This window comes from Adiantum capillus-veneris, chromosome 16 (genome assembly GCF_014529385.1).
Source record: "Adiantum capillus-veneris isolate H3 chromosome 16, ASM1452938v2, whole genome shotgun sequence".
NCBI lineage: Eukaryota > Viridiplantae > Streptophyta > Polypodiopsida > Polypodiales > Pteridaceae > Adiantum > Adiantum capillus-veneris.
Window position 1 is genome coordinate 59,687,826 of NC_140946.1, and position 26,017 is coordinate 59,713,842.

The window sequence follows — 26,017 nt, forward strand, 5'->3', positions numbered from 1 at the left end:
AAAAGGGGAAGGGTTGAAGAAAGGGGTGAGCCAAGTGGAGTCGGGCCATGTCTGTCACACTTGGAGTCGGCCATGCGCCTTCAATAGAAGATGCAAAAAATTAAGCTACTATGGCCTTTTGCCTGTATCAAAAATAGAAAGAGCGACATGCCTGGATGTCTCTCCATGTAGGAGTTATAGAACCTATTGGTCGGATGTTAAGCTTTTAGCACATTGCCTAAAATAGCAGCCTCTTGTGCACGCAAACTCACCCACGCATACACACACATAGATGCAGACATGCACTTGCTCCTTGTGTGTTGTAGGCGATGTACAATGGCCCTCTCAGCTCTTATCTGGCAACTGTCCATGACAGAGTTGCTGCCCCCACCCCTGGCTCTCTCTCTCTCTCTCTCTCTCTCTCTCTCTCTCTCTCTCTCTCTCTCTCTCTCTCTCTATACATGGATACCCACCTGTCTCATGGTTTGAGATGTGCTATTGGTCAGATTCGTACATCCTCACACCAACTGGAAATTGAATTTGGCAGATTTAGGGGAATCCCACCTGAGAGCAGAATTTGCAAGTTATGCGGAATGGAGCCGGGGACAGAATTACACTACATATGCCATTGCACCGTATACTATGAGATACGTGGGCGTTTCCATTGCCTATTTAAAGAAGGCTTTGGACCTCTAGATAGAGTCATGCAATACCAAGATCAAAGATGCTTAGGCTTGTACCTACTGGAAATACATCGGCACATGGATAATCTAATGAGAAGACAAAGAGCACTACAGCCTCAGAGGCAGATCACAGATTTCTTCGGATCGAGAGAAGCAGGAGTGGAAGGAGAAGCAAGAGACCAACAGCCAGCACAGAGTACCCACATCCATACCAAAGGCACCCACATTGACAGGGCGACTGAGCTTAGGAAATTGAGACGACCACGATCGAGATGAAGAAGCACACTTCACCGGAGGAGACTACAACAAAGAATTAGAAGCATTCTAGCCAGACACCCAGAATGCTCCTAAGAAGTTTATTTAACACTTTGTATTTATTTTTTCACATTTATTTTCACACTTTCACACTTTTCACACTTAGTACTTTAGTACTAAGGTACCCAGACTTTGTAACAGATTCACCACTTTTGTATCAATTTGGTCTCATAGGTCATTCTGGCCTTTTTGAAGACGTTAATATAACATTTCATTTCATTTCATTTCATTTCTCTCTCTCTCTCTCTCTCTCTCTCTCTCTCTCTCTCTCTCTCTCTCACATAAGCGGATGGCGCAAATGGAGAGGGAAATGAAGGAATGGAAAACAGAGATGGAAGGATGGTGGAAGGAGAAGGCCAACCTCCTTCAGATGGTCTTCAATGAAGGCGCACAATGGAAGAAGGAGAAAGAGAGCCTTAACGCAGAAATATAGACACTCAAAGAAGAAGTATCAGCCCTCAAACAGGAGAACCCAAATGCCGAGATACGGGTACTCAAAAAAGAAGTCTCAGCCCTTAAACAGGAGCTTGCTAATAGAGTAAGCAATGGACTAGAGGAAGGCAAATTTCAACCCTCGGTAATTGATGAAATCAAGGAAATTAAGGAACAGGTAAGGTTGATCACAGAGGAAGAGAAGCTGAGTGTGGCAAAGACATCTTCATGGGCGGAGATGATAACAAGTACACAGAAAAAGGCGGACGAGGCTGAAAAATGGATCGAGGTCGCCAAGAAAGGGAAAGGTCAAGAAACTCCTTGTACACCGACGCTTATTAACATGACTCTCGAAGAGGAACAAAGAAGGCGGATGCAAGCACTGCATGTGAGAGTGACCGGTCTCAAGGACATAAACAACGTGGAGAAAGAGGTCACAAGCCTTACATCCATGATGGGGATGGAAAAGCCTTTGCACACAAAGGCATGGAGGGTAGGTAAGAAAAGTGATGGCCCGGGAGAGTCTTCAAAGGGGAGAGCTCTCATACTACGCTTCCCCTCGTCGGAAGAGAAGAAGGAATTCTTGAAGACGAGGCCTACTCTCAAAAAGACATGTATTTTCCTCGGTGATGACCTGACCCTCTCACAGCTCGCACATATGAGAGAGGTAATGCCAGAGATTACAGCGGGGGAGAAGGGAAAGATAGCCTTCTACAGAGATGGACGGGTGGTGATTTTAGAGCGGCGTACTGCATGACGGTGCGAGACCTATGGGACCACACTGAAGATGGCTACCTGGAACTGTAATGGGTCTATGAGGTTGGACGTGGGTGCATTTGAGGAGAGTTTCAAAGACAAGGATATTGTGTTCTTCTCAGAGACTCATCAGGCCCCTGGACAGGTAATGCCACATGTGGTGGGATACAGATGGGAAACAACTCACATGACAAATGCGAGATCTGAGCACGGGAGTAGAGGTTCAAGAGGAGTAGCAGTGCTATTCAGAGAGGAACTACAACCATTACTGCATATTGTACGAAGAGATGATCATGCTAGATATATGTGGGTGAGACTGAGACCTGACACAGGTCGATTCCTATATATTGCCATATGTGACTTTCCTCCCAGTACATCAATGTATGCCGCATCCAGAGGGCAGTCGCCTTTCTCTATCCTAGATGATGACATTTGGGAGTTTTCAAGGGATGGTGATATCATTCTCCTAGGGGACTTCAATGCCCGAACGGGCCACTCGCAGACAGTCTTCTACGACACCTCAGATGAGGTGCTTCGGGAGCTGGATGCGGGTGAGTTGGGGCTTGACAGATGCTCAGATGACAGAGAGCAAGTGGAGTATGGGAGATACCTCATGGAAATGACGACCACACATGGATTAGCCATACTTAATGGCTTACAGCGATTTCCTGGAGCAGCCGGTTTCACATGCTTTCCACATAGACATGGGGCCAGTACAGTAGATTATGTTATGACACAACTGAGCTTTATCCCCTGCATTTAGGATTTCACAGTGGGAGCCAGACCAGTGGGCATAGCAGTAGATCATGCTCTATTGACACTGTTCGTTAAATTTCAGTATAGTACAACCCAGACACCAAGAGGCAGGCCACACTCCCGCTATACATTTACACCAGAGACTGATTTCGTTTATACAGAGGAGATCTGGGACCGTCTATTGGAAGGCACAACTGGCAGAAATGGTACAGGGCTCTCAGTGGAGGAGTGCACCAATATACTAACTGAGACACTGCATGGGGCTGCATCAGTGGCATATCCACACACTCAGCCGGGTAAGAGACGACATGCTGGGAGCATGCCACAGAATAGTTGGTATGATGAGGAATGCAGAGAGATGAGGGCACAGCTTCAGAGGGATCTTCGGGTAGGTGTCATCACTTACAAACAGTCTTGGATTGCTTTCCGACGCCTTGTGCGACGGAAGAAGCGAGCTTACCTAGCTCAGATGGAGCGAGACTTATATCAGATGTTCTTGAGTAGGGACTCCGGAGAGGCATGGCGACTCTTCCATGAGCACTCTCCTCCCCCAGTGATTACTTCACCTAATGTGTGGGGCCAATATGAGACATCATTATATACGATTCCGGGACAGGAACCCCTTCCAGACACTACCAAGCCTTGCCCAACTACGAGCACTTTCTTTACGCCTGAGATGGTACGAAGGGCCATCGACATGATGAGGACCGGGAAGGCATATGATCATGACGGTCTAGTAGCGGAGCACTTTATACATGCCAAGGATATGTTGATGGAGGTTCTCGCAGTGTTGTTCAATCGTGCCATGTGTGAGGGATTACCTGAGACCTGGAGGTTGTCTAATATTGTGCCCATCTTCAAGGCTGGTGACCCTACAGAGCCTGGGAATTACCGCACTATTATGGTTGGACACACATTGGCACGATTGTATGCATCTATTCTGGAGCAACACCTGAGTAGCTGGGCAGAGGGCGAGGGTGTACGAGCAAAGGGTCACGCCGGCTTCAGGAGGGGTTTCTCCACTCTTGATCATATTCTGACACTCAGGGCCATCATTGAGGAGGGCAGAGCAAATGGGAGACGGATCTATTGTAGCTTTGTGGATTTTCGCAAAGCATTTGGCATGGTACCAAGGGCTCGATTGATGCGCAGACTGCAAGAGATGGGGGTGCCCATAGAGGTAATTTGGGGGATAATGGCTTTGTACAAATCAGTGGTGGGACATGTACGCACTCCAGAAGGGGTATCTGATTTAGTTTACTCTACTATTGGAGTGAAACAAGGTTGCTCATTGTCTCCTACTCTATTCGGTATGTATGTGGATGAGATGTCTGATTACATTGACAGAAAGGGTGACAGGGGTGCCCTGCTGGCAGGGACGTGGATCCCATTGTTGCTTTATGCTGATGATATTGTACTGATATCTGACTCACCAGAAGGTATGCAATGACATTTGGACGCACTACGCAGTTTTGCAGAGGATAGTGGCATGGGTGTAAACCTAGGTAAAACAAAGGTTATGGTGTTTAACACCACACCGCAATGGGTTAGGAGATCAATACCTACTTTCAAATATGGTCAGGAGATTGTGGAGTATACAGATGCATACACTTACCTGGGGGTAGTCTTCACGGGGCCGAGATTTTCTTTGAGAAGAGCAGCAGAGACTAGACTAACTAGAGCCGGTGCGGCTCTGGGAGGAATGGAGAGGATGTGTTCACAAGTTCAGTTCCAGGAACCTAGGACAAAGTTATGGCTCTTTGATACTTTGGTAGCCTCTACTATGTTATATGGGGTGCAGGTTTGGGGACCTTCTATAGGCCAGGATGGGTGGAGGCGTATGGAGAAGCCCCTGGCATCTATGATCTCTCGGCTGATTAGAGCCAAGGTTTCTGTACCGCATGATATCATTCGAGCGGAATTAGCTGCCTCCCCTATGGAGATTGAGGCGCTCACAAGATCAGTCTCCTTTGTACACAGTCTATGGGATACTACCAGAGACAGATATGCCAGGGTGGCTCTAGAGTCCTCAGACAATTAGCTTTTAATGGGGACACATCATGCTGGTATGCTCAGATGACATCATGGTTTCAGACACATGGTTTCACCATGGATAGGTTGCCTCCTTTTCAATACTCTCTTCAGGCACCCTGAGGTCTCTGACACGGGTAGAGATTAATAGACTCATCCGTCAGGATTTGATCCAGATGGACACGAGAAGGACATGGATAGAGCCATTACAAGAGTTGGGCACAAAGATGGCTTTCTATAGAGAGCATCTTCTCCACCTCACGGGGGATGGGTTTGTGATTCGACCTAGCTATATGGACACGCATCTTTCGCATGGTTTGCGTTGTGCCATTGGCCAGATACGCACGTCCTCACATCAGCTCGAGATTGAGATTGGCAGATTCAGAGGGACACCGACAGATAACAGAATATGCCGCTTATGCCATCTAGAGCCAGAGACAGAAGTACATTACATATGTCATTGCACATTATACTATGAGATACGAGGTCGTTTTCTATTCAGAGAAGGTTTTGGGCCTCTATCTAGGGTCATGAGTTACGAGGATCAAAGATGTCTTGGGCTTTATCTACTTGAGTTACACAAGCATAGAGGAACCTTACTGAGGAGAGGTGAAGAGAGACATCCCCAGAGACAAATCACAGATTTCTTTACACTAGATACTGTACACCCAGAAGAACAGACAGAGGAGCAACCAGCGACGGTGGAGAGGTCTACCCGCACTACTGGCATTCTCATAGACCGAGCATTGGAGCTAGGGAGATCTAGACGACCCCGAGGGAGGAGAGGAGCTACACAATTTCGAAGGAGGCTACGGCAAAGGATTCAAGCCATACTCTTTCGTCGTCCAGAGTGCAGATGAAGATGGATCTCTACTCCCCTCCCATATTGTCTTCACATTGTACTGCTTAGTTTAGGATCCCGTAGTATTTATATTTTGTTATCCTAGTTTAATTTATTTTGTTAATCTGACTTTGTATCAGATACACCGCATTGTAACTTTCTGGTCTCATAGGTCACTTTGGCCTTTTGAAGACGTTAATATAACATTTCATTTCATTTCTCCACCCACATGCTTGTATGAGGCAGTAGTGTGGATGGGCAGGACAGGATGTGGCAGTGTTGAGGCACACTTAGGAAGAGAGAAGCCAGTAGGAAGGTGGACGCGCTTCACTGATCCTACACGCTATACTGCTCTATGCTGTGCAAAGTTGATAGGACGAGGTGGTGAAGGAGAATGGCAAGCAAGAGGAGGTGGGAAAGGGGATGGGAGGCGGGTGGAATCAAAGGATAGGTAGGGTAGGGAGTAGAGATTCTAGAGAATCTTCTAACTAATGATTTTTTTTAAAGAGTGACCCAATAGTATATACACCAGTAGTAGTAGTAGGGTAGGGCACCCCAATCTCAAAAAAATAATAAAACAAGGTGAGGACTCACAATGGCCTGCAGAAAGCAAGGGAAGGTTAGTTTTTGGCGATGAGGAGGTATGTAGTGGAGTGGTCGGACCAATAGTTATAGTTAGTGCCAGATGTGGTTTGTGGTAGGTCATTGCTAACCCATACGTGGTCTAGTATAGAGTTGTGTATTGTTGTTGGATGGTGTATCAATTTGTGGAGACCGTGCTGGAGAACGAGGTTGGAAAGGGTTCTATATGTGCTGGTTTCCTGAAGTGCGTCAATGTTGAAATCTCCCATTATGATTAGTGGTCGCATGGTGCGGGCTGAGTCAAGAAGATTGGAGATGCTATGCAGGAAGCGTGGGAGCGATGATGTCGGTGCCCTGTAGAGTGAAATGACTGTCGCTAGGCACTTGTTGGTGCAATGGAAAGTTGCATGGATCGTGTCAAGTGTTTGATTTATGCAGATGCGTATTTGTGTAGGTATTAGGTTGTTTTTATGGAGAATGGAGATGCCGTGTAGTTGTGTTGAGGATATGCTGTGGAAGCTTGGAATGGTTGTCGTATGTTGTCGAGTCTCTTGTAGGCAGAGGATGTCGGAGGCCATTAGGCTTTTGTCGTGGATGATATCGTTTGCATACTTTCCAAGGGAGATGACGTTTAGTGATTGCACAATGTAATGTGTATCTTGGTGGAGATGCAGCTGCTTCTGGATGGGGGAATAAGCTGCTTCCGTTCTCAACCTGTGGAGTTCTTTGAGGACAGATGCATCGGTGTGAATGTTGCAGGGTAGCAAGCTCTCTATCAAATATAGATTTGCAGTGTCACAAATTCGTGTGAGAGCAGCGTATGCGAGGCCGTGAGACCTAATTCCTTTGGGGTTGAAAGCCAGTGTGTTGAGTGTAAGCCCTTGTGATCGGTGAATTGTGCGGGCTGAAAGCATTTCTTTGAAGCACTTTGTCTCCTCCTGTGTTAGAAACTCCTCGCAACCAATTTGCAACTCTTGAAAAGACTCCTTTGTGAAGGTATGCCCAATCTTTTTAGGATTCCTCAAACTTTGTTGTAAAGAAGCCTGCTCAATCTTTTCCCTGTTGTTGGGTGGTAAGGGTGAAGCTATTGGTTTCACCTTCTTTGCTACACTCTTGTATTTAGTTTCAACATGGAATTCCGGGCCAACGGGCGGCAGGCTGAACTAGGAATTGCTTGCGTGTGAGGGTGTTGAAGTAGTTCTTGCCAATTTGGAATTCGCGTGCGATGCGCAGAATTGGTGTCCAATTAGGCATTGTGAGTGGGTTGTGAAGATGACGGTGGTTATACCTTTGTTTTTGCCCTATGCTAGGGTTGGTGAAATGAATCCAGAGGCATGTCGTGCGGAGAATGTAGTGCAGAGCTTGTAGACGCCTTCTGCACCGTTGACGAGGCCGTCGAGAATGTCCAAATTTCCAGCGCATAGCTTGACCACTAGGCCTGGCTTCAGACGCAATGTTGCTTGGAGACCCGCAGTTTGTCTGGCATCCAATGGAATTGCTATTGTTTTGCTGCATGAAGCGGCGCGCTTGTCAATCGCTTTGAATATGTGTGGCTCACCGGGCAATTGTGCGAAGACCTTTTCATTGTGTTCATCCTTTGCCTTGTTAGAGTAGAATAGGTGTGATATGGTTATGTCAACAGGCAATTCTTTGTGGAAGGAGCTGTTAATGTATGCAAGGTCGCTGCTGGTGTGTGAGCCAATTCTCATTCGGTTGAGCACCTCTATAAACTGTCCATCGGTTGTCTCATTGTCGTCGTTAGTTCGTAGCACTTAGGGAATTCATGCCAGTACGAAGGTGCAACCGCCTCTAGAAGAGGTTGCTTGCTTGTGAATATCCAGGAGTCTTTAACTGGGCTAGCTTGGCAGAGGTCACCACAGAGTATGACATCAAGGCCACCAAAAGGCTGGTCGTGTTTTCTCTTGATGGCACGAAGACGTGAGTCAGCCAATGAGAAGACATTTGATCCTATCAAGGAGACTTCATCAAACACTACAAGCTCCAAATCTTGATAAAGTAAGGACAATGCATAGCTTTTCTGCTCCGAGACTTGTGTGTGTCGTAGTTATCAAAGGCAAATGTAAAGCTGAGTGTATAGTTGTGCCACCAATGTTGAATGCTGCCTTGCCTATATATGCCATTAGGAATGCCTTAGGAAAGTCAGGATTCTGGCCTGACTTATGTGTGTAGAAACGAATGAGGGCTTCGACTAGCAAGAGCAATGTGAATGTTTTTCCAGTGCCTGCTCCACCTGTGAGGAAGAGATGTATCTTTTCTGACGGCGCTATGCGTTTTTTGAGCTGGACATCATCGAGGATGAGTCGCTGTTGCGGGTTTAGCTTCTTTATTGATGCGTGGAAATGCTCATTGGTTATGCCAATATGTTTGAAAAAATGCAAAGCAAATGGTTTCTTTGCCGGTTGCTTTGATGGGGGGTTGATCATCACGTTGGCATTGTCGGAATCGTTCAAGGAGCTTACACTTCTCGTGTTGCGTGAAGTTGTGATGGCTGTTGCGAACCTGTCTAGTGGAGCTGTTTCGACAACGAACTGTGATTCATTGTTTTTCATTGTCTCAATGTTTGAAGTGTAGACATCGATCCAAGACGAACCTTCGAGCATGTGCTCATTCTCATTGCTTGACCATGGCAAGAAGAGAAGGCATTGTTCTCTGTAGTGGTTGTCAGGGTCTTTGGCTTTATTGTATCTAACGTACCGTATGACGCGTGCCCTCCGCAACAACGTGTAAGGCTTGGAGAGATTTTTGGTTGTGGAAGCGAACTGGGCCAAGCACATGGGAAAGAATGAGTGTGGTCTGGAGGCATATTTGTCGATGATGGAGGTAGAGAAGATATCTGTCGTGTCGGGGTGCATTTTTTGCAAGGTGTTCTTTTTTTTTGAGAACGAGAGCACGTTCTTCAGGTGGATTAGTATTTATGTATATGAATTCTCTAGAGGAGCTATGCAACGGAAGCGAGAGACATATGTAAGCAGCTTGTTGTGAACTAATTTGCTGTGTGTTAAGGATTGTGCTACCAACTTTTGTAGTCTCTCCAATGTTGTTGCATTGTTTGCGACACAGTGATCAAGCTGTGCCTTGATTGCTCCTATTAATGTATTGTCCATTTTTGTCATGTATGAGGTGCAGTAGCTCGCATCTCCATGTGCGTTTAGCACGAATTGTATATCCATGTTTGCATTCCAAAGTGAAGCTATTGACTTATTGAAGTTGTTCGTAAATATATCGCTTGGTTTGCGCTTGGGGAAAATAGTGGGTCCCAAGATAGTTGCTTGCAATGCAAGCAAGTACTGTTCCATGGAGAGTTGTACTTGTTCTAGCCATTCTTCGAATGTGGGTGCATTTTGTAAATCAATTTGGCTGAGTTGTCTTCCAACTTGTTGCAAGTAAAGCTTACCTTGTCTAGCTATGTTTGCCTCAAGTATTCCTTGCCGGATAATAGTTGTGAATGGCATGGGGAAACGTTGAAATCCAAAACGGCAACTTTTGCTCTTCTTTTGGCAAGTCTTACGGTGCTTGTGCTTGTAAGCTTCAGAAAGGTCATTGGGCAAGATGGATCCATCTGTGCTAATGTGGGTATCTATAAACATTACAATATCTTGATTTGAGTGCGTTGTGAGTGATGGAGCATTTTCTAGCCACAACAAACCATGATCATGTTGGCTACCGCGACTTTGGAACTCCGTGATGAAAAAGAAATCTCGTATTTTGCCACATATGGAGGAATCAGTCCGCAACAACCATTTCATTGCGTTGAACCTGTTGACGTAGAAACGAGCAGTTGTAATGGGATCGACACGAATGAGGCGACGTTGGTATGAGCTCAGGCTCTCCTCGGGCTCTTGGCTCAGCGGGACTAACTTCTCTAGTGCAACAAGAAGCTCTTTCCATCTTCGCTCTGCGGAGGAGAACGTGACAAAAAATGTGGGCGGTCCAAGTTGTCGGATCATTACGAAGACATTTTTTTTCATCTTTTCCTTGTAGTCGGGGGATGTGCGTAGTGCCTCGAAGTCTCTGAAGCCTAATCTTGAGTTGAGAAGGCTCTCTATGTTTGTGTCTTGTACAACTTGCCTTGCAGTCATAGTTGTACCTGCTAGCTTTCCCTTGCGCATTCGCACCCAAACAGAGGAAGCAACTTGTTGTGACATGATTTTGATAGACTTGAAAAATAAATTTTCGATGTCTAGGGCGAATCTTCTGTCAACGTTCAGGAGCTCCCACTTTGCAATCTTTTGATAATCTTTGCTTGCGGCCTCTCTATATCTTCTAGGGGACCCGAAGAAAAGAGTTGGGAAGCTCAACTCTTCGCAATACTCATCCGTGAAGATGCTCAACGGTGAATTGCCCTCGCAAGGTGCAACATGAAGAATCTTGCCACTGTAATCGACAACCTCTGCCGCACTTGTGACCCCATGAAGCATGACATCAGTCTATTCATCCTCAAGCTTAACATAATGCGCATTGGCGTCAACGGTATTCGTAGGAGGCATACTTAGACTAGAAAGGTTTGAAAGCCACTTGTCGTTGATCGTGACACCTTCTCTCGTGTAGAGTGGTGTGGACAATAACGTAGTGGTTGCACGCATTGTGAGCAGGGGTCGTACAACACCGCTTAGGTAACATCTATCGTATTCGAGCTTCCGTTTGATCCCCACAAGGACAGAAGCCTCATCCTCAATGAAGGCCAGGCAGGACAGCCTGGCTCTTCTCCAAGTTGGCAAGTACATTGACAGCGCTACCTCTAAGCCTATACTGACCTTCGTACGTCAGTTCACGTATCTTGGCGAAGGGGATACGAATGGAGACCAAGCGTGCCTCTACGGGGTTTAGATCTGACACAAAGGGAAGTGCTGGATTGAGCCCTGTCTCTTGCAAGCTCCACAGGTGATTGCTATCGCTTGTCGAGTGTTTCTTGCACTGCCTACAAACATACACATCCCCATAGCGTTTTCGCTTTCTTGAAGTGGATTCCGCAACTGGAGGTAGAAGCTGACGTGTTAGCTGGCGGCGGAATAGCAAGCGTCCACATTTTCCGCAGGGTGTAATGGGCTTGTCCTTGATGCTTTTGTTGTATTTCTTAATCGGCTTGCTCAACCTGGCATGGGTCGTATTTGAGCACTAGTGACCAGGCCCTTCTCGTTCTTCAGGCGTGAAAGCTTGCATTTCACGGCCTGGGTTGTGTGCAATGTGTGTGCGTGCTTGGCTTGGAACATGCGGACCACCTCAACATTAGGCAAATCCTCATGCAACAAGCATAGCCTATGCAAAGTGGCCACCTCATCTTCTTTCCATCCAACACGTGCACGGCTTGAGCACGTTGTGAAGGTGGGAAGGTATGTGATGCCATTGCTTGTTTCAAAAAGCAGAATGCCCTTTACAAGAAATGGTTTCGATACCATCCCCAAGATGATTCTTCTCACGCTTCCATTTCTTTTCAAATACACTTTTAACCTACAAGTCGTAAAGCGAGCGAAGGCCGTTAACATGTCGAGGCTAAGAGCAAGTGAGTTGGCGCATGTTGAATACAAAGATGAGAATTTTGTGACCGTCATTGCGCTAGTGGCCCCGTCAGTACGGAAGAAGAGGCAAGCACCCAGGACAGCATGTCTTTCAAGCAAGAAGCTCTCAAACAAGTCGTTGAGCAAATTTGATCTAAGGTCATGCGGTGCGCCTATTGAGTTTTGGAGATGGTGTAGCGCGAGGAAGATGTCTGAATTATTCGGAAATTGTGCCGCAAAAACGGTATCGGCATCGTGTTCGGCCAAGTGAGTCATTGGGAAGACACGCAAAGATTGTAAATATTAAGTCACCTTGTGTGTTTGTTTGTGTGTGTGTGTTAGAGAGAGAGAGAGAGAGAGAGAGAGTCTGTGCTTTGGAAGGTTGAAAAGATGGAGAGGAAGGAAGAATAGAGAGCGAGTTATGGAGAGACACCACGGCAACAAGGCTCAAAAGCAAGATACGATTTTGTTATGAAACGCGATATACAATGGACAAGCCAAAATTTAGTTCATTGAGTTGTAGAGGGGTCTAGGTAAGGAAGCATAGTTATTCGTGGTGAAAGGCCAAAAGCTATGGAAATCGATGCTCTCAAAGTATCTAAGTTTCCAACAGAGGAGTGAAAGATATCATAGACCCATTTGTGCCAATTTTGAACACACCCTCGACAACAGATGTCGATAAAATATCCCTCGCCTCTGGAATGCTTTGCGTGTACACCTCCTTGAAGCTCGTTGGCAAGCCTAGAAGACGATCCACCATAGACCCTGACACTTCAACCGCCATAACACGTCTGTCAATGCTGCTTTGAATCTGTGCCTCCAGCCTGAGAGTCGTGTTGATGACGTGATCTTTATCGCAAAGAGAACAAAACAATCTGCCTTCAACCTTCTTCACCTTCGGCGAGTCACAAACTGAGCAGTGGGAATGCAAGAGAGCTCTATTGAAGTTCACAAAGCGCAAAGTCCCCAACCTATAAAAGAAAAAAATGTGTGAAGATCACTAAAGATATCTTTATGTGGTTGAGTGCAAACCATGCAAAGTCACCTCTCTATTATAGCCGAGAATCTCACACTGTCTATGAAATGCTGTGGTCAACTCTTCCTTCAAGCGTGATCCTCGCACGGGGGCCAAAGTTGTGACGTCCAGAACAGACAATGTGTACACCTTGCCAACAAAGAGGCCAATATTCCTAGCCACAAAGATAACAATGTCCTCCCTAGCCATCTGGGCCATGACCCAATCATAGTCATGCTTTCGAGAGTTGACAAAGCTGACCTACATATGATAAAAGGTTTGTCAATATCGAAAGAAAGAAACGCTGAAGCCAATGCTTCTGATATGTACAACTGCTTCGTCGTCTGGGGTTGGGCCATCAGCAACAACCAAATCCCCAAATGTAGTGCCAATTCTCTGATGGAAATTACGACTTTGCAAGACAACAAACGCCAGTGTCGCCAAGGACGGACGTGGGCTAGTAGTCTCAAAAATTGTAGCGTCAGCAAGAAATGTGCTTATCTTGGTCTCCGGATAGAAAGCTAAAGCAACAGGGAATGGGTCACAAGGTCGAATGGTTGTCGACGTACCGACATGCAAGGAGAACAAAGCTGACCCAGCATCATTATGGTTTTTAGCCCTCACAAGAGGACAGTCAATCCTTACGAACAAGCCGATCTTGAGCTCCTTGGTGTAGGTCTCAATGAAGGGATCCACAAGGATGACCGTGATCGTGTCAATGCAATCGGCATCGACGATGTCGAACTTGAAGTAACGTGCATTTTTCTTTTGGCCAGGGGAGATAGAAGGGTATGTGCCATACCAATTCAAGATTTTCCCCTCTATGGAGAAAGGTTTACTATCCTCATCTATATCGCTAATCATGAATAGCGGCAAGGTTTCCTTGACTAACAAGCTTTTCCCTTTGTCCAGTAGCTTGCCGGTGTCCACGACATTGTGAGCGGCTGAAGATTGGCCAACTTCAGAAAATGAGGCTGCAGCTTTGCCCAATTCATGAGCTGGCCAAGGAAGTTCTTGTTGAGACGAAGACGGTGCTTGTGTGCATTCCTCCCCTGGTGGAGAGTATCCTTTGCTTGCAAAAAAAAATAGAGCACCATCTTAACTCAACTCAACAATCAAGAATGCGTTGTAGCGAAGAACATCGTAGAGACGTCAAGACTGTTCCAGAAAGAATGATTGTGCACACCGGCCATACCTCCACTGCCAACGGGATCGCTAGCAGGGCTTCCTTGAAGCAAGGCACGCCTACACTTCTTCCCAGCTGCGATTTCCTCGAAGCCCAAATTTGGCGGCGACCCGACAGAGCTCGACACTACCATGTGCGATGAACGTTTGCCTGCAGGGCATGGAGGAGACTCAACGAACCTACGCAGCTCTGTAAGAGGAAAAGAAAAGGAAGCATCCAATTAACCATAGCATTGACTAGTTGAGCAAAGCAAAGAGGGCGTAAAAAACATCCTGGAAGCAGCACACTCGTAAAACGAAAGGGAGAACGAGGCGCGGAAACGAACTTCTTGAAAGGATGCGAACAAGCTTGCGCCAAATATGATTTCTTTTTGGATGAGCAAGCAAACAAGTTATTTAATCTTGGAAAATGTCACGTTTCAAATCCCTCGCCAAGTTACATACACAAGAAGATTTAGAAATTTTCTCATGCAAGAAAACGGAGTCTCTCAATGTTTTTCATACAATGCATAAGATCATGAGCTTCTGCACGAGAGGCAACGTATATGGAGGCCTCCGAGCCAAGTAGCAAGATTGTGAGCTACTCAAGCGAGGATGATCATAAAGAGCTTCAGGTCGAGCCTGTTGATTCACTCCCCTCAGCCGATGGGGAAATGCGAGCATACGTAGACATGCATAAGCCAAAAGCTAATGAAGGACTGATGCCCAAGGCTGGGCTTATTGAGCTTTGTGAGCTGTTGGAAGTAGAGGCGGCTCATAAAAGATATAACCAGAACATAAAAAGATTGGGGCTGTGGGATACGAGACATCTGTTGCGTGTGCATGATGCTAGTGCTATCATTGGCAAAGGCAGAGGGTCGTCGAGTGGGGTGTATGCAGAGTTAAAGAAACTAGAGGCAACACCTTTCGGGTTGTTCTCAACGGACATGCACCTTGGCAGGCAGGGGCAGATTATGGCGAGTGTGCAATTGTACTTCGATGAAGATGTAATGAACCACCAGTTTCCGGATTTGGCACTCGAGATGAGGTGCCCGTTCGTCAAGTATTCACAAATCCTGGCCATCAAGAGCTGGGCTTTCCAAACCTGGTTTGGTAGATCAGGTATGGTGCGGTTGGAGGAGTCAAACTCCCCTCGACTAAGGCGTCCCGTGAACCAGTGGACGGCCAAGCATGTTGCCGGGATGGTTTGGGCAGATGAGCAATCGTTAGTAAGAACTGGTGTCCTAGTCACAATCATTGTACTCACTTGATACACGGGAGAACTGTCCATTCAATGACAAGCATGGAGCAAAGTTTGGACTGAATTTTTTTTAGGACATTGAGCCCCCAGACCTGGCTTGACTGGCACACATGATGCAACCAAAGGGCTGGCTGTGCCTTTACTTGAGCCGTCCTGCACTACAGTGGACGATTTGCTCGATGGTCAAGATGGCACGGACGAGTGGAGCCTGAGCTGGAGAGGCAGACAAAATGAAAGGAGGTAACATGGTACGAGCCAAGTTTGGTTTCAAACATGACAGTAAATGAGCGTCTTGAGAGGTCAAGGCCAGATTTGTTGTGATGCTCGTGTTATTGTATTGCGGCCTTATGCTCACGAGGAGCAACGTTAAATGCACTAGCCATCGAAGTCATGGATGGCGATACCTTAGTTTCTTGTTAAGGAGCCCCCTAGTGAGGTACTCGATGGGATTGAGCAGGGCCTACCGAAGGTGAAGACACATTACCGCCCCTGGTCTGATACAACGGGGAACCCACAATACTCCAACAATGATCAACACACGAGAGCTTCTCGAGCCCGAGAGCAACACTATGGCCGGGTCTACAGTAGCCGATAACACCTGAATGATAGCCAAGTACCAAAATAGAGAGAGGGATCCACAATCCCTTGAACCTCGGACCCAACTCCGGGTCTCAAAGCGTAAGCCAAACACATCCAACAGATGTCTAGCTCGACACAGCTCCACAACCAGAATACATTGCAAAAGAAGGAGACAAGCCCTCAGTCAAAAAGGGCTGCTGCCTATGTGCACAAACTCAAAGAGACTTAATCACCCTGGCCCTGCACAGTCCAGGCGATTGAGCAAAACAGCCCCTGCCCTGGGCGCAATGGTACAATACCAGAGCCCATTGCAGGCATCTGAAATAGATGGCCAGAACCCGTATGCGGGCGCTGAGACACACAAGTGAATAAAGCTCAGGCTGCTCTCGGCTCTTGGGTGAGCGACTCCCTGATGGCTGCTCGCGGCTCCACGCAGGGCAGCTCGCAGCCTGATGCCAATCCCGCGCTGAGGCAATGAGGGTCCAGTCCCTTGTAGCGTGACCTGCCGATAATGTTAGCAAGGGCCCATGCACCCGCAGCCCTACTGTTGCGCTTTTATGGACCCAAACACGTGACCACCATCACGAGCACATCGCTTGCAAGCGCAACAAAAATCAAGGAGCAGGATCAAGAGAACAACACCAGCGCAACAAACTTTTTCAACTGCAACACTCGCAAGCACGAACAAACCAAGACCGACAACGTAACACAACACCAGCGCACGAGTCAGAAAAGCAAACCTCCAGAGAAGTCCATGCTCTCACCGTCGTTGGGCGAGGCATTGCTTGCACTCCCTTCATCGCCACTGACAACACCATCATCAGATGCCATGATAAAGACGATTTGCAAAGAAATGTTGTTGCAAGTACTTTGAGACGCAAGAAACAAACCCTCAAACCAATCTACAGCGGACTTTCAAATGCTCGACTGATTTAAATTTGCGATTACAGCATATAAGCAGATACAAATTGAATAGTGACAGATAGGTGAAAGCTCAAACACGACAACAAAGATTCAGACTTGAGGACACATGTGCAAAAGCAAAATAGAGAGAGAATCTTCCACTAGGTAATGTAGCTCAAAAGCTTGTACAAAGCAGGACAAACAGAGAATCTTGCACTGGATAATGTAGCTCAAAAGCTCATACATCAAAACAAATTCTCAGACTTGCTGCCATGACACAATATAATGATAACACCCGAAGCAAGAACTGAGACTTGAGGACACATGTGCAAAAGCAAATCAGAGAGAGAATCTTCCACTAGGTAATGTAGCTCAAAAGCTTGTACAAAGCAGGACAAACAGAGAATCTTGCACTGGATAATGTAGCTCAAAAGCTCATACATCAAAACAAATTCTCAGACTTGCTGCCATGACACAGTATAATGATAACACCCGAAGCAAGAACTTATTACAAAGCATTTTTCTACCCTTTCTGGCTTGTCATATAGGCTACAACAACCACATGGAAATTACATGTCCTCACTGTTCCGTGCTCCATTCAGCACGTGCATTGAACCACAAAGACCAACATGAGCAGTCCTCGTAATCTCAACCTGCACGGTCGCCTTCAAAGACCTTGAGAAGCCCGCCTGCGGCATTAAACGAGTAGAAGAGCGCATGGAAAAGCTTTTGCTGCCACGTCCTTGCCGCCTGAGCCTGCAGAGCAACCCCCTTCAATGCAGTCACCTTCAAGAGCCTTGAAAACCCCCTGCCATTAAACAACAAAGCTGCGTATGGAACAACTAGGTCCTGTGGGGTAGGACGATACCTGCTGTGCAGTGGTCTTCTCGCAAGGACAGCACCCGCTGCGCGCGCACCACATCCTCTGGCAGAAGCAAAGCAGAAAGGACTGAGGCCCGCCAGGAACAACACGAAAAGGGATTCCACATGGGTCAAATGACACTTGATAAAACAACCCTAAAGGCCTTGCGACACGTGGCCGCCATTTAACAAACCATCGGACGACCTACAGTTTGCAACAAACTTGCAGCTAAAACCCTATGCCCTTCTGCAGGCCAAAAATCATTTCCATGGTAATGCACACTCAACAAACTCTTTATATGGACATAAAAAGTCTTTTGACTTTTCATTTCTTAAACTCACTCTTCACTTATGCATTTGAGATGTTTGGAAAGGATTTTTATTTTTTTGAGATCAATTTCAAAAAATTAAAAAAATTAAAAATCTTGCCAATCTTTAAAAAAAAAAAATATTTCACAATAAAATAAAATAAAAATCTTTACCAATCTCCAAAAAAAAAAAAAACTAGAGTGTGCATTGGTATGTCCGTACTTTTCTTCTTCTTTAGAGCATTATGTAGGCAGTGAATTTATTTATTTTGAAGCCATTAGGACATGTATATATATACATTATTATTGCAAATACCTGACATTATTATTGTAAATACTAGATCAAGTAAGTAAGGTTGGGTTCAAACAAAGCGGCGGAAGAGAGATTCAATGACACTGTCGAACGCTGATTGTAGTAGCAAGGCAAACCTTGTTTCAGGTCCACAAAACTTTGGGCGCCCCCCCCCCCCCCGTCGGACCCTGCGGAAATTTCCTTCTTCCACCTCCTTTTCAGCGCGATGTGCAGAAGATGCCGATGCAAATGAAATTGATGCTGTGCAATTCTCGCTTATTGTGAATGAAGAACTTGCAGCCCCTTGTGAACGAGGGGGTATGCGACATTTGAAAAGCGGAGCTCCTGTCGCCGACTCTGTCTGAACCCACACTGAGAGAAAAGGTTTGAGAGTGCGATAACCTGCGCTTTGTTGGGGTTTGGCCCAGCCTGCAGAAGCATGGAGCAGAGAGGCTCCAAACATTGGTTGTGGTAGGGGACTTGACCTGACAATTCATGGCAATGTTTGTTAGTGGCGATGGGTTGTGCAGACAAAGCTCCGAAGCGGCGAGGCATTGCCTCGGTGGCGGGCTCCTGGCCGCTTCTCCCACAAGCTTGGCATGTTCTCTCACTTGCCATTCTCATTTTTTCCCTTGGGAGAGGCCTTTCCTCCCACCTCTTCCCCGAGAGGAATTGCATGTCGAGGTTCTCCGAGATGTAGAGCGGTCATGGCACGTCTTGCTTTGCATCGTGGCACTGCAGGGAAGTTGTCGAGGGGGAAGGCTCCCCTTGAAGCCTGATATACTCTTGGAGATGGCTTGTCACTCATGGAGATGTCCTTTGGTTGCAAAGTTGGGTGTTGCAGGCCAAGGTCTCTTTTTTTGGTGAATGGTCCCTAGGGGGACTGGTGATGGCGTTTTTACCAAACACCGAGCAAGCTTTTTCTAGCAAAGATAAAACAGAGCGATTATGACATACATTAATGCAAAAAGAGAAACTTAAGATTCCACACCAAAAATGCATAGCAACATAAAAAAGGAATATAAATGAATATTGATAATATAGCGGACCATGAGGCACAACATTGATGTGCTTCGAAGATGCTATCTACACATGAGGTGACAAGGTCTCTCCTATAAAGCCACCCAAAAAACGGCTCTATCGTGGGTTACTTTGATGATATATATTGTTAAAGAACATGTAGTAAACATTCAACGCACGCATGTGAACTCTGCTTTATAGATGCCAAGATAGATATACAGGTAGAGCAATTAGGTGGTGAATATGCTTCCTTAAGAGATGCAACAAAACCTAGACTTGTGACCTCTTGATATTGATCAATATTAAATAGTGACTATGAACAAAATATTTGAGTGTGAGTGGGATACATCAATGCTTCTTAAAGAGAGCTAGAATGGCCATAGTCTCATGCTATTTCTTTCATTGCCTACTTATTTGATACACTATAATCAAGTATGTAGTACACATTTTAGAAAACATTGATTAGTCATTTTTTTTTTTTGAAGATGCTCAATAGGAGATATGACCTCTCTCTCTCTCTGTCTCTCTCTCTGTGATTAGGTTTTGTGTGCAAATAAAGATGAAAAAGGCATGAGGCCGGTGGAAAGTTACGACCTCCTTGGCTACCTTCACCAGGCCGATGATCACCACTAACTTTCACTAGCACTTGTGAGGGAAGAGACTCGGAGAGCGAGAGTTGGAGATAAAGGAGAGGAGAGGGTGTACACTCCAAAAACCTCTTACTGTAAAATTTTCAAAGCAAGAGGGAGTACTCTCTCTCTCTCTCTCTCTCTCTCTCTCTTTCACACACACACACACACACACACACACACACACAAATCATGGGGCCTAATTTGGTAGACCCTCTCTCTTGCTTTCCCTTTGATGGGTGCCAGGAGCCTTTGCAATGAAGTGATGGCAGATGCTGAGGTTTCTTGTTGGGCCTCCTCATGAGACCAAGCTTGCATCTCTCTCTCTCTCTCTCTCTCTCTCTCTCTCTCTCTCTCTCTATGGCCATCATTCTTCCTCAACCATCCTTGCATTTTTAGCACTCTCTCACTCACTCTCTCTCCACAAAGAGCCATCTCCCTACATTTTCAAGAGATAGCTTCCATCTCTCTTTTTCTCTCAACACGATTTCCTTAGGTCTAGCAGCTAGCATCCATCTCTCTCCTTGCGTTTCCAACAGCTAGCTTCCATATATATATCTCTCTCTCTCTCTCTCTCTCTCTCTCTCTCTCTCTCTGTGATTGAGGTCCTACTCCCTCTAATCCTAGAATAGAGGGTAACCCTCCTCGGTCCTTCACTATGTCCACCTCATACATGATCCTTCCCAAAATCTCCATCTCCCTCCATTATCAATAGCAAATTTAGGTTCCGTACTACCTCATCATGGCTTTGCCTAAGCGGGATGCATGCAATGGTAGGATGGATTGAGAGGTCTCTCTCTCTCTCTCTCTCTCTCTCTCTCCCGCCCGTAACGAAGAGAGAACACATCTTTTACCAACAATAATGAGTCCACAATTGATTTGAAGCATCCGCATAAGTTCAAAGGCTAAGGGACTCCACAAGAAAACCATGTCAAAGACTTTGATGTCACCGTAAAATCCACATTACAAAGATCCATGCCAATAATGAACATTACATATAATCTGTTGGGAGAAATATTTGACAATGACAATATCCTAATCTAGGAATTTCAGGCTTTCAATTGACCATGCTCAAAAACTATTGCAAGTAAGAGCTAAGTCGCACTTTGTGCGAGCAAGGGTAGTGGGAAGAGGGAGTTCTCCAAAAATAAAAAAGGAGAAAACTCCTGCGTGGAAGTAGAAACCCCGTTAGCTTTGTGTTAATACCTCACTTCTTCGAGGGATTAAGCTATATTTTTGCGTGAGCCTATCTCTCCTCATGCGTAGCAAAAAATCCACCAATGGAAAGCCATACAACTAACTTATCTCCACAAACTTCTCTTCTCATCCCACTCCCACTGGGCGCGACCCCTGTGACTCCTTCTCTCCACTCACCCCATTCGCCAAGGTGTGACTCAATCCTAACCGGTGATGCCCTAAATTGAAAATCGATGACGAGAAATGGGTATTTCTTATCCACTTCCAACTTTGTCTTACTCATTCATTCCTCCCACGCCCTTGCCACCCCTCATCACTATATGGCATAAATGGGATCGAGGGTGGAGGTGAGAATGGTGAGGCGCGTGCATTGTAGACCGTGCGATAGGGCGGCCCGAATTTACAAGATTACGAGACTCAAATTCACAAGATTGCGCGACCTGAATTTACAAAACTCTCTCGAATTTACAAATCGGTGCACATTTACATATGTGGCATTAAAATGCCACATACTTCAATGAACACATGCATGCGTGGTGGTTTGAGCACATGCACCGCACGGGGGAGGTCATAGGTTCGAGGCTTAAGGTGCATACCCGAAATTACCTATTGGCCTGAATTTATGGGTGTTGGCTCAAATTTACTTTTCGTCCCGAATTTACAAAAACCGCAATCGACGGCATGAATGACCCCCCTCAGTGCACTATCTCACACGGGATTTTTTAGGAGGGGATCAATGGCCGGTTTTAAATTGGCGGAGCAGGGGACATCGCGGGCTGTCAATCTTGCGATGCTGCCCAAATTTACCAAACTAACCCGAATTTATCAAGAACATGTCTCCCAATGCGCTCAAGGAACACACGCAGGGGAAGTGGTTAAGGTGATAGGCTCTCAACAGTGACGTGAGTTGGGGGTGGAGGGGAGGTGCATGCAGCCTGAAATTACAAGCACCACCCGAATTTACAAGTTTTGGTGCACCCAAATTTACCCATTTTTTCTGAATTTACAAGAAGCGGATCGGATGGCTCATATTGTACCTAATCCCCGTAATAAACGTGGGCCATTGATCCCCTCCTGAAATGCCTGTGTAAGATAGCAAGGAGGGACCCCACCATTGATCCCATTTGAAAACCCCCGTGCCAAATAGTGCAAATGCCAACCCACCAACCATCGATTCCACATCCTTTCCTACGCCATACATCCTCCCTTATAATCCCAAAACAGCAGCACAACACTTGCGACTCTATCCTCTTGTTCTCCACCCACAAGCCCGATAGATTCGTTGCTGCTAGCTGCTTCTACATGTTTGCCTGCCCCTTTCAAATGCTCGAACACTATGCTGTGCTGCTCATTATACAAATGGCTAATTAAATCCTTGTTTAGCATCTTTATCAAAGGCGGTCAGATGTTGTGCTTGTAATCACCTACAAGCTTCGTGAATGCGAAATCCAGGATGTCCACCGGCAGGGGCAGTCTCATCTCCAACGCTATCTTGTAGACCTCATCTTGGAAGCAAATGAGGCTATCCTCCTAGGGCGGCTTTTGGGAGAAGCAAGCTGCTAGACTATTGACACCGGTGCTTTGGTGGGAGCGCAAGCGCAGAATGGGGCCGAGGCTGGTAGCGGCGAGGAATAAGCTAAGGGACTGACCCAGGAGGTAGAGATGTAGAGCGTGGGAGGCTTGGCGGTCAACTTGAATTCATCGGAAAGCTTCACCTTGCGAGAGTAGGCCAGGCATTTTGCCCGGCCCCCCGGCTCGCTAAAGTAAAAAAGAAGTGTGCGCAGTGAAGGTCTGAATGATGAAGAGTCGCATGCCCGCTGATGAGGTAGAAATCCACTAAGCAACACAACAGTGGCCTAAGTGAGGGAGCAATTGTAGCCCAAAAGAGTATCTCTCTCTCTCTCTCTCTCTCTCTCTCTCTCTCTCTCTCTCTCTCTCTCTCTCTCAATTTGAGCCTCAATGAAAGGGTGCGCACATGAGCTTGAGAGTCCACCGTTGCGGCTAAAAATCATGGCCTGGCAAGAATCTTACTACTGCTACATCAAATGCGTTTAAGTAGCGCTTGCTACACAGTTAGCCACTGCGGTCCGACAATCCAAGTGCTAAGCAAAACATGAAAGAGCGATTCCATGTTTTAAGGTAGATCATGTGCGTGAAGGGGCTTCTGCGGCAACCTCCTGAATTCTTGGCTGAAGTATTTCCTGTGTTTCGAAGATCTCATGTGCGTAGCCTTTGAGTGATTTGATTTTTGGGGGGTTTGTGTTTCCTTCAGCCTAGGCTAACTCACATGATCCAGAAATGATTCTTGCAATGCTAGCCTGGTCACTTTTGATCATCACACCAGTTATCATACAAAGTACAACAGTTCCTTGCACCACGATTGGGTTTAGGAGCAGACATCACCGACGGATAGACGAGCAGAGACGCCTTTCTAGCTCTCCTTTTTGCACAAAACAAGATCCTTTAATTCATTATTTCAACATGGCATGGTGGTAGGATCAGGGAGATCACACCTCTTGTGCACAATGAAAATCTCCCATATATCATGCCTCTCCTACACGGTGTAAATCCCCCATTGCCGGCAGAGCATTAAGAGACAATGATGTCTACCCTTCAAAGTAGCAACAAGATAGACAGGGCCCCCAAAGCCGATGCAGTCTGCATAGTGACCCTTCTTAAGGTAGCGCACCAGACAACTTGCACTAGGGAACTGTAAGCCCGCCTTCACAGTCATCGACACCGCCTTCTTGCTTCGCCCCCCCTTCTTCATCTCCATTGCATGCTGCATCATTAAAGAGGGGAGAATTAGTTATCATGCCTCTCTCTCTCTCTCTCTCTCTCTCTCTCTCTCTCTCTCTCTCTCTCTCTCTCTTTACTTTGCTAGATCTATCCCTCGTCACACAGTCCATTCGAATCGAGTCACACTGCCCACAATTCTCAAGCCGCACCCCATTATTTTGATTGCCTTCACCACGCAAAACAAAAGACTAGTTTTAGATTTCAATGCCATTATATCTGGCACAATATATCCATGGCATACCCGCTTGCATGTTTATGTCTGGTGCGGCTGGACTAGTTAGTAGCGCATCCAACATGGAACCTAGCTACTATCAAGTCTACAATTTTATAGCTTAAGAAGGGTCACTATGCAAGGTGCATCAGCTTTGGGGCCCTTGTCTATCTTTTTTGTAGTCCTAAATACCTAGCTATTGTCAAGGTACTTGTTCTTACTAGTAATGCAGCACACGATAACAAGAAGAATAGTACTATTCCTCATCACTTACAACTCGCCATAAGAAACGATAAAGAGCTTGGGAAACTTCTAATAAGAGTTACCATAGCTATTGGGGGGTACTTGTAAATATTCACAAGGTCCTTTTACCCAAGAAATCTACAGAAAAACTGGATAGAAAGGAGAAGTCTTCAAAAGCTTCATTGTCCCCATCAAAAGAGTAGACCGTGATAATATTTGGATCAAGGTGTAGGTCATGGTTAGCTTTTAAGCCTTTATTTTGTACAAATTTTAAAAAGTGACACACAATTACTCAAAAAAATGGAGAGAGGGAGAGAGAAGGGGAAAATTTTGAATGGATGCAAGAGGCAGATGCTATGGTGATGATCGAGGTAACTGTTGATGAATCTTGAACTTCTTCAAAGTTGCTGCATAGAAACATGCATACTGATGAAATTGACACCACCTCAAGAGACGAAGATTGTCACTGCTAGCATGAGACCATGATTGGGAGAGGACTTGGATGATTCCACAACATCTCGTCTTGTGCCTGAGTGGTTTGAAGACACCCTCACTAAAGAGGATCAAGAGCATGAGGTCTTTGTCACAAGAAAATTCCACCAAGGTTGAAGCACTTAGGTGAAGTAGATTCTTCTTTCAGGGAGCTTCATGTTGGCAGCCATGCGGTTGAACCATGGTGCCCCTAGGATAGCATCCTCATGTTGGAGAGGAGAGATGAAAAATTCTTCTTTGTCGATATAGCTTTGGACATGAAGCCTCAACTTCCCAATCAAGGGAGTAACGAGGCTTGCTGTCCCTTAAAAGCTGTGTCAGCAGTTACAGTATCTCCCATCTCAAAAGCTTGAATGCTAAACTTGGTGGCCAACTCCGTTGATATGAAGTTGTGAATAGAGCCAGAGTCAAACAAGATGAAGGCATCATGTTCCGTGACCTTTACCCAAGCATAGGCCATAGGTGATCCTTTGTAATGAGCATCCTCTTTTGGAGCTTCGATGATGGAAGCTCTAGGAGTCTCACTGCGGGCATTTCTCTTGGGGCAAGAACGATAGCCATGTCCTTGTTCCCCACACTTAAAACACTTATGGTCCTTGTGAAAAGATTCAAGCTCTTCAGGAGAGAGTTTGTTTTTACCTTTGTAAACTCCCTTCTCCTTGGACCGATCGTTGTTGTTGTTGTTATTGGAATTGCCTTGGGAAGAATTTTGGGCATTGGTTTTTTCCTTTGCATCACTTTTGTCTTTGTTAGCCATGGGCTTGACATTCCCTCTAGCCCCTTGTTGGAAATTGATGTGGGAAGCAACCATGGTGTGGTGGATTACTTCGGTGATGAAACAGGCTGTTGGGAGTTGACATACTTGACCATTTCTTCAGGTAATTCCGTACAAAATTGTTTTTTTTTCTTGGCAAAGTCTATCTTTTGGAAGACAATAGCCTTGAGATGTAAATCCCAAAACTTGTCCACATATTTGTGAATAGACTCATGGGAGAGAAGCTTCAAACTGTGCCATTCGGTAAGTACTTTGTTGTTTGTATCGCTTGCAAGGAATTTCTTCATGATGGAAACTCGTAGAGTTTTCCATGTCTTTGGGGCTTTGTCGTTGCCACGAAGGCTAGCCCACCATTAACGAGCGGATTTCTGGAAGTG

General features: G+C 46.0%; 3 pseudogenes; all 3 read right to left on the minus strand.

Moving 5' to 3' along the window:
* Window positions 1-11,067: 11,067 nt before the first annotated feature.
* LOC147439128 (uncharacterized) lies at window positions 11,068-11,998 on the minus strand (annotated as a pseudogene).
* Window positions 11,999-12,489: 491 nt separating this feature from the next.
* On the minus strand, window positions 12,490-19,284 carry LOC147439129 (uncharacterized; annotated as a pseudogene).
* On the minus strand, window positions 16,140-17,897 carry LOC147439130 (uncharacterized; annotated as a pseudogene).
* Window positions 19,285-26,017: the final 6,733 nt, after the last annotated feature.